General features: G+C 52.7%; 2 long non-coding RNA genes across 2 annotated transcripts; one reads left to right on the top strand and one right to left on the bottom strand.

Annotated features, from left to right (window-relative positions):
• Positions 1-1,398: 1,398 nt before the first annotated feature.
• On the bottom strand, positions 1,399-4,064 carry LOC144366966 (uncharacterized). The gene is made up of 2 exons (XR_013426194.1): positions 3,925-4,064; positions 1,399-1,887 (listed from the first exon to the last, which is right to left on the bottom strand). It is a non-coding gene; the product is annotated as an uncharacterized LOC144366966 (long non-coding RNA).
• Positions 4,065-4,091: 27 nt separating this feature from the next.
• On the top strand, positions 4,092-4,809 carry LOC144366965 (uncharacterized). Its single transcript, XR_013426193.1, has 2 exons — positions 4,092-4,240; positions 4,351-4,809. It is a non-coding gene; the product is annotated as an uncharacterized LOC144366965 (long non-coding RNA).
• The last annotated feature ends 1,946 nt before the right edge of the window (positions 4,810-6,755 follow it).

The following is a 6,755-nucleotide window of genomic DNA, read 5'->3' as shown; positions in this document are numbered from 1 at the left end:
CCCTCCCCCCCTCCGCCTCCTGTCCGCCAGCCCCAGCTCTCTGAGAGGCCTCAGCACCTGTCCAGTGACACTTTCTAAAAACCCATGCTTCTCACTTTCTGCTCTTGGCCACCCCTTCAATCAGGCCTGGAGTCTTCTTTTCCCAGTGTTCTTTCTCCTACTGTCACTTAGCCACTGTGGGTCGCAGTCCTCCACCTGGCGGGTCTAATATTCTGACATTGTCATGCGACTTCCCTTGATTACTGACTCAAGGAGCGGAATGTTCTGGACTTGGTATCAGTTGGAACAGAACAGATTCTTTCTATTTCTAGAGGACCTGAAATCATTTTTTAGAAAAACTGTGATTTTTCAACCAGTCTACTTTTTAAATTGATTTTATTTAATAATTTCCTATTAAATCAATTCCTTATCCCAACTGCTTGGGATTAAATGAGCTGGTTTTTGGAAATGCCTAAGAAAGTGCAGATTGGTTCTCTCCCCCAGGGCTCTTCTCCTTTCAGAACTCTTGATACCTTCCCAGCTCCTGTTCTGATGACCCAACCCAACTTCACATTAAAAGCAGAATTCACCTTGGCTGGACCCAGCACTGCCCTGCAGCAGGAACTGTCCTGTCACCAGCCCGTCCTCAGAGTCAACAGGCATAACTGTGGTGCCAACTGACCCCTCCTAGGGCCATCCCCCCTGCATCATGCTCTTCCTCAGACCCCTAGCAACATGCCTCTAGTGCTCTCTCTCTTTGCTCTCTCCCTCTCTCCTGTCCACATGCTGGCCCGTCCCCCTCCTCCTGATGCCAAGAGCTCCAAGAGCATCACCTGCAACCCCAGCTGCCTCCCTGGCTATCTCAGCCATACCTGAGGCCAGGCTGTGTTCCTCATCCCCTCTCCATCCAGCAGTTCCACTACAGCTGCGTGGAGCAGCTCCCCTCCTCTGCCCTGTGGAGGTGAAGTGGTCATAGCATCCTTGCACAGACCAAGTGACTGCCTCTCCAGACTGCTATAACAAAATGCCACCAAGAGGGTGGCTTATGAACAACAGAAGCCTCCTCCTCACAGGTCTGGACGCTGGGCAGTTCAAGGTCAAGCCTGCAGGTTGGGGATCCGGTGAGGGCCTGCTTCCTTACTAATGTTCTCTTCACTCTGACTTCAAGTGCCAAAGGGGGGTGTCTCCTCCAGGCACTAACTCTGATCATGAAGGGAGCCTTCAGGTCCTCCCAAAGGCCTCCTAATGCTGTCACCGAGACAGCTGGGATCTCAACACATCTCCTTGGGCGGGACACATTCAGACCACAGGCCCAGAAACAGGTGCAGAGTCTTGTCCTATGTGGTGGTGCCACCTGCCCTCAGTAAGATCCATGTGCTCACCAAGGAGCTAAAGCAGACACTCTAGAGACTGTTAGCATAGCTGTCCTGTGGGGTTTTATTCCAAACACGTGTCCAGTGTAAATCAACCGGTAAATGACAAGGGCACCTCATGGCACTTTTTCAAATAGAAGGTCTTGGATTGAGAGTCTCAAAGCTAAACATAAAAGCAGCAATAAAAGCCCTATGCATACATACCAAAGACCAAGCTTCCTGCGGCTCCAGCTCACTGCTGACCCCGGCACCTAGCACAGCACCCAGGCCAGGAGCAGGAATGCTTTGTGAAATGGGGCTTTTGTTTTCTGTATTTCAGCAACAGTTGCTACTTATCACAAACTACAAATACTCAGAACGATCAGGAGATACAGGCAAAGTTCAAAGGAAAGCTATCAAGGAAGAATTTTGCCAGACAGGGTTCTGAATTGTGAGAAGATGCATCAACTGGATAGTCTTGCTCTATGGTCTTGCTGATGGATTTTTCCTTATTTGGGGTGGTGGTTGGGATTGAAGGAGCTGACTTGTTCAGAATCTGAAAATAGCAGGAAGACTAGTTTCAAATTCTCATTCCTCTTTCTCCTTCCGAAACCTCTCACCACCAAACCCCACCCTCATCTCCAGGCTGATGATTCAGTCCCCTCCCATCTCACGCAGGGACCACAGTGAAGTCCCTGGACCCCTCAGTGCTCTGCTCCGGTGACCTCCCACAGCCAAAGGGCTTCTCACCCCACCCGGCCCAGCCCACCCAGCTCCCGGGGAAAACTCTGATGGTCCCCTCGACATCGGTGTCTTTTTCTGGAGTTTTTGTTCATTTGTTCAAAAATTGCATTGTGTCTCAGGCCCTGCCTGTCTGTCATCGACACAAAGACAAAGTAAGAAACAAAAAGAGGCACACTGAGTCCGTTAGAGCCCTCAGCTGACTCTGAGCTGACACAGCAGCTGTGCATGTGTCTCAGAAATAAGTGTGAGTGTGTGTGTGTGTGTGTGTGTGACTGAGTGTGAGTGTGTGTGTGAGTGTGTGTGTGTGAGAGAGAGAGAGTGAGTGTGAGAGTGTGTGTGTGTGAGAGTGTGTGTGTGAGTGTGTGTGTGTGTGAGTGTGTGTGTGTGAGTGTGTCCTACTGGCTCTCCCTCTGGAGAATCCCAACCCTAAAGGGAAAGGGAACCTGAGGTGGACACAGGACACTTCTCGTGCCACATGTGTGGATCTCCCCCTCACACCAGGCAGGTGATTCTCCCACTCTCTAGACACCAACTGGTGTCCTACAAATCTGCGTTGGCACAGAATCACTGCCTACCCAGGTGCCTTGGCTTCAGACCCACATGAAGTCCCAAGTCACCCCTGAGCTCTTGGCCAGCCGGCTGGTCAGGGCCCCCCAGACCTCCTCCTCAGGCTTGGCAATTCGCTCTAGTGGTTCCAGGACCCAGGAAAGCGTTAACCTAGGTGGACCGTGTCGGTATAAAGGATACTACAAGGTACAGGTGGACACCCAGGGAAAGAGGGACCAGCTGGAGCTTCAGGCCTCCCTGGGGCCTTCTGCCTGGCCAGCGACCCTCTGCGTTCCCCACAGGGAGCTCTCTTCAAAGCCTCAGCTGGCCCCTGCCCCTCCATCTCCTGCCCTGAGTGTCTGCTGCTGTGTGAGGCTGCAACAATCAGGTGGCACCAGGTTGACCTTGCTACCCAGGTCAGGGTCTCCACAGGGTCCTCCGCATCTCTCAACCCTTCACTGTCTCTGCCCAGCAACTGCAGAGGACAACGCTGCGAGCACTGCTTTAATGGTCACATTGGCTTTGTTTTCAGTCTAGAATCAGTCACATTTCAGACCATAAAATAGAGCGCGAGCCCTGAGGAGCGAGCAGAGAGGCTGGCTTTGTGGCCGAGAAGGGCAGACACCAAGAGCCCAGACTGGATTGGTCGATTCAAAGTCACTTTCCTTGGAAAATGGGAACAGTGAGACAGGACAATGGGCAGAACTGGCTGGCTCATACCAGGTTACGTTTTTGCAAGAATTTGAAGCCGAGGGAGGAACTTCATTGCCAGTTGCCATGGGCCTCTCCTGGGAACTGGGCTGAGCCTCTTTATCTCCTGACTTTTGACCTCACAAGCTTCTTCCCCTGGCCTCTCTTCCTTCACATCAAACTCGTCTCTGCACGCGCCGTTCTTAGGGACCCTCTGCTCGGGTCAGAGGCTCCCGCCTGAGGAGTAGGCTTGTCTGTCCCTCCATTACCTTTCCCCTGAGCCCTAGATAGTAAAACTGTGGGCGGCACTCTCCGGGCTGCTAGTGAAGAGGGCCACCCAAGCTTAGATGAAAACAAAGGATTTTTTTCTCTTTTAAAGGATGTCTAACAGGATCCTTAACCATAAATGGCAGAACCCACTCTAGTGAATTTAGGCAAAAACATTTTAAAGGAGTGTACTAGCTCACACAGTATCTGCAGGGCAGTGTGTAAAGCCCACTGCCAGCTCTCTGATGGAGAAGCTATATGCCATCAACATTGGTGGGAACAAACCACGGAGCCTCGGCCCGCTGTCTCGCTGTCCAGGGACTTCACCTGGGGTGGGGAGGCTCACCTGGGGAAGTGGTCACACCACAGGGAGACCACACAGCACTCATGTGCTCCTGGAGCCTGCAGCCTCAGCATCCCTCCACCTCCCCGAGGTGAGGAGCAGCCAGGAACGACGTTTCCCAGAATCCCGTGTTGGAACCCGCCCAGGAGCACCATCTGCAGAGGACTGAGATCAGAGCACGGCCTCCAATTCCCATCAAATCCTGCAAGGTCCTTGGAGAGCACCAAGTCTCCCGGTCTCTGAAGCTGCAGAAAAAGAGAGCAGCTGGACACGATGAGGACGGAGCAGTGTCCTGGAGTCCTGAACCCCATCCCCAAAGGTGATTCAGGGGCGGCTATGGGCAGAGGGTCCCTGGCCTGGGCTCCCCAGGCTTTAGCAGCTATTTGAGCCACTGAGACACTATTTTAAAGTCTTTCATAACTGTATTAGAGTCCTTTCTATCTTCTTCACTGCACTCCATTGAAGATTCCACAGAGTTGAAGCCTTGGACTGTCACATCAATCTGGAAGTCATGCCAACTGATGAGGAGGAGCAGCAGCAGCAAAGCACGCTGGGAGGTGTCCATCTGGGGGCTCTCTGTGGGCGGTTTCTCCACCCCCCAGCAGGCTCCAGAGCCAGTCCTGGGGAGCAGGGTGGTGCTCAGTCTGTTTAACGGGATCCACTTACGTCCCTGTGAGACCACAGCACAATTGTAACCCCTGGGTGTTGAGGGTGAGGGAGAGAAATCTTTGGAGGTGATGGAAAACGTTCTACAACTTAGTCTGGGTGATGATCACATGAACAAACAAGTCTTTTTCAAAATTAATCAATTAACATATTCATGTTGATTTCACTTTTTGTCAATTTTACCTTAACCTGAAAGAGCCAATAAAATAAGATAATGTGTAATACCAGAGTCAAATTGTGCGTCCCTATTGGAAGGATACCCACTCTCTTAGAAGGTCCAAGCGAGGGGTTCAGAACACCGAATAGAGCTTCCGTGCTACACAGCAAAGCCAAGCCAGGGTTTCCAAATTTCTCAGAGCCTGCCTCTCTGGCCAGCGGGACTTGGGAGGAGATCCACATGCCTCTGGCCTGGCTTCTGAGACTTCACTCTGAGCAGACTGCAGGGAGGGGACCCTTTGTGCTATAGAAAAGCCCGCGAGCTGAGGCCCAGGACATGGAGAAGCTACAGAGGTGGCCCAGTGGAGTCAGAGGTTCCCCTGGGTGATGCAGTGTCAGGAAGCCCCAAGACCAGAGGGGTGTGGGGCTAGAAAGGAGAGTAGGGGGAGGCCGACCTGGGCAGTGTGGCAGGTGTGGGCTGCAGCCTTACAAAGTCGGCTGAGGGCAGGGAAGGCCGGGAGTGAGGCTGAGAGGACACCCTGGGGACCAGGGAACTACACTCCAGTCTGTGTGGGGAGAACAGAGAAGGCAAACACGGGGCTCAGCCTGGCGGAGGCTCCTGTGGGGAGAAACGTGAGCCTCTGCCAGGTGCACCCGCTGCAGGCTCCTCCCTGGTCCTCAGGTCCACCCCTGCCCTGTGCCCAGCACCCTGGCCCTTCACCTTTGGCTCAGATGAGGTCCGCCATCACGAGCAAGCTCACGGGTGGCGACTTCATCCAGCGCACACATCCCAGTGCCCAGCTGTTCTACCCTTTGCTGTTTGAATTCAGATTCGGCCTCCAGAGAGGCCTCCAGCCTTCTCCCACTTGAGGAGTGACAACTGGCCTCCACCTTCCTCTCCATCTGGCCCTCAGTCCCCTCTCAAGGCTGCCCTGGCCCCATGCTGGATTTCTAGATGTGCCCGACACTGTCACACCACCTCCCCGTCTCCCCTGCGCCAGCCTTGGTCTTGGTGCCAAGCTTTCCAAGTCCACTGCAGCACCCATCCCGCTTCCTGGCTCCCGAGGTTCTGTTGCTCACACCTCCTCTACTTAAGAGCATTTCATCTTAGAATTCCAGGTTGTCCCTAGGTTGCTTTTTGTTTATTTATTTTTAAAAAGACACTTAAATCCAGGTGTGGTGGCACAAACATATTATCCCTAACTCAGGAGGCTGAAGCAGGAGGGTCACAAGTTCAAGGGCAGCCTGCGCAACTTAGTGAGACCTGAAATTGAAAGGGCTCATAGCAAAAACAAAATATCAGGGCAGAACACTGTGACAACACTAGGAAGCCTACTTACATCATTCCTCTAAACCCAACAGATTGACCCAAACGCAAGTCCAGGTTAGCTCCCGGGAGGCAGCAGAGCCTCACAGGAGAAATGGTCAGCTGGTGTGCAGGCAGCTGGGCCCAGCTCCTCCCTGAGAGTGGCCCAGGAGCAGCAGGAAGTGTCCTGCACACTCAATAATGAAGGATAAGCAGAGAAAGAGGAGATCTAAGGGGACCTTACAGATAAGAACGTACGTCCACAGCTCCAGAATGGACCTCTTCCTGGGGAGACAGGACGTGCCCATGTCAGAGTATGAACGCTGGGCAGGTGGCACACGGCACTAGGTCCCTCCGCAGCCCTGGTGCACTATTTACAGCTGGTACTTAGGCACAGTCCCAGGGAAATCTCCATATTACCTGCAATTAAGTTCCTGTCACCCAAGTAAAATGGGAGCTCAAGATTAGAATTAAGATTGGCCAGGTGTGGAGGTGCACACCTATAATACCAGCGGCTCAGGAGGCTGAGACAGGAGGATAGCAAGTCAAAAGCCAGCCTCAGCAACGGCGAGGTGCTAAGCAACTCAGTGAGATCCTGTCTCTAAATAAAATACAAAATAGGGCTGGGGTTATGGCTCAGTGGTTGAGTGCCCCTGAGTTCTATCCCCAGTACCCCTCCCCAAATTAACTATTAAAATTATACTTC

The sequence above is a fragment of the Ictidomys tridecemlineatus genome, chromosome 9 (assembly GCF_052094955.1).
Source record: "Ictidomys tridecemlineatus isolate mIctTri1 chromosome 9, mIctTri1.hap1, whole genome shotgun sequence".
Taxonomy (NCBI): domain Eukaryota; kingdom Metazoa; phylum Chordata; class Mammalia; order Rodentia; family Sciuridae; genus Ictidomys; species Ictidomys tridecemlineatus.
Note: the sequence above shows the minus strand (reverse complement) of the source record. Positions and strands in the feature narration are given on the sequence as shown.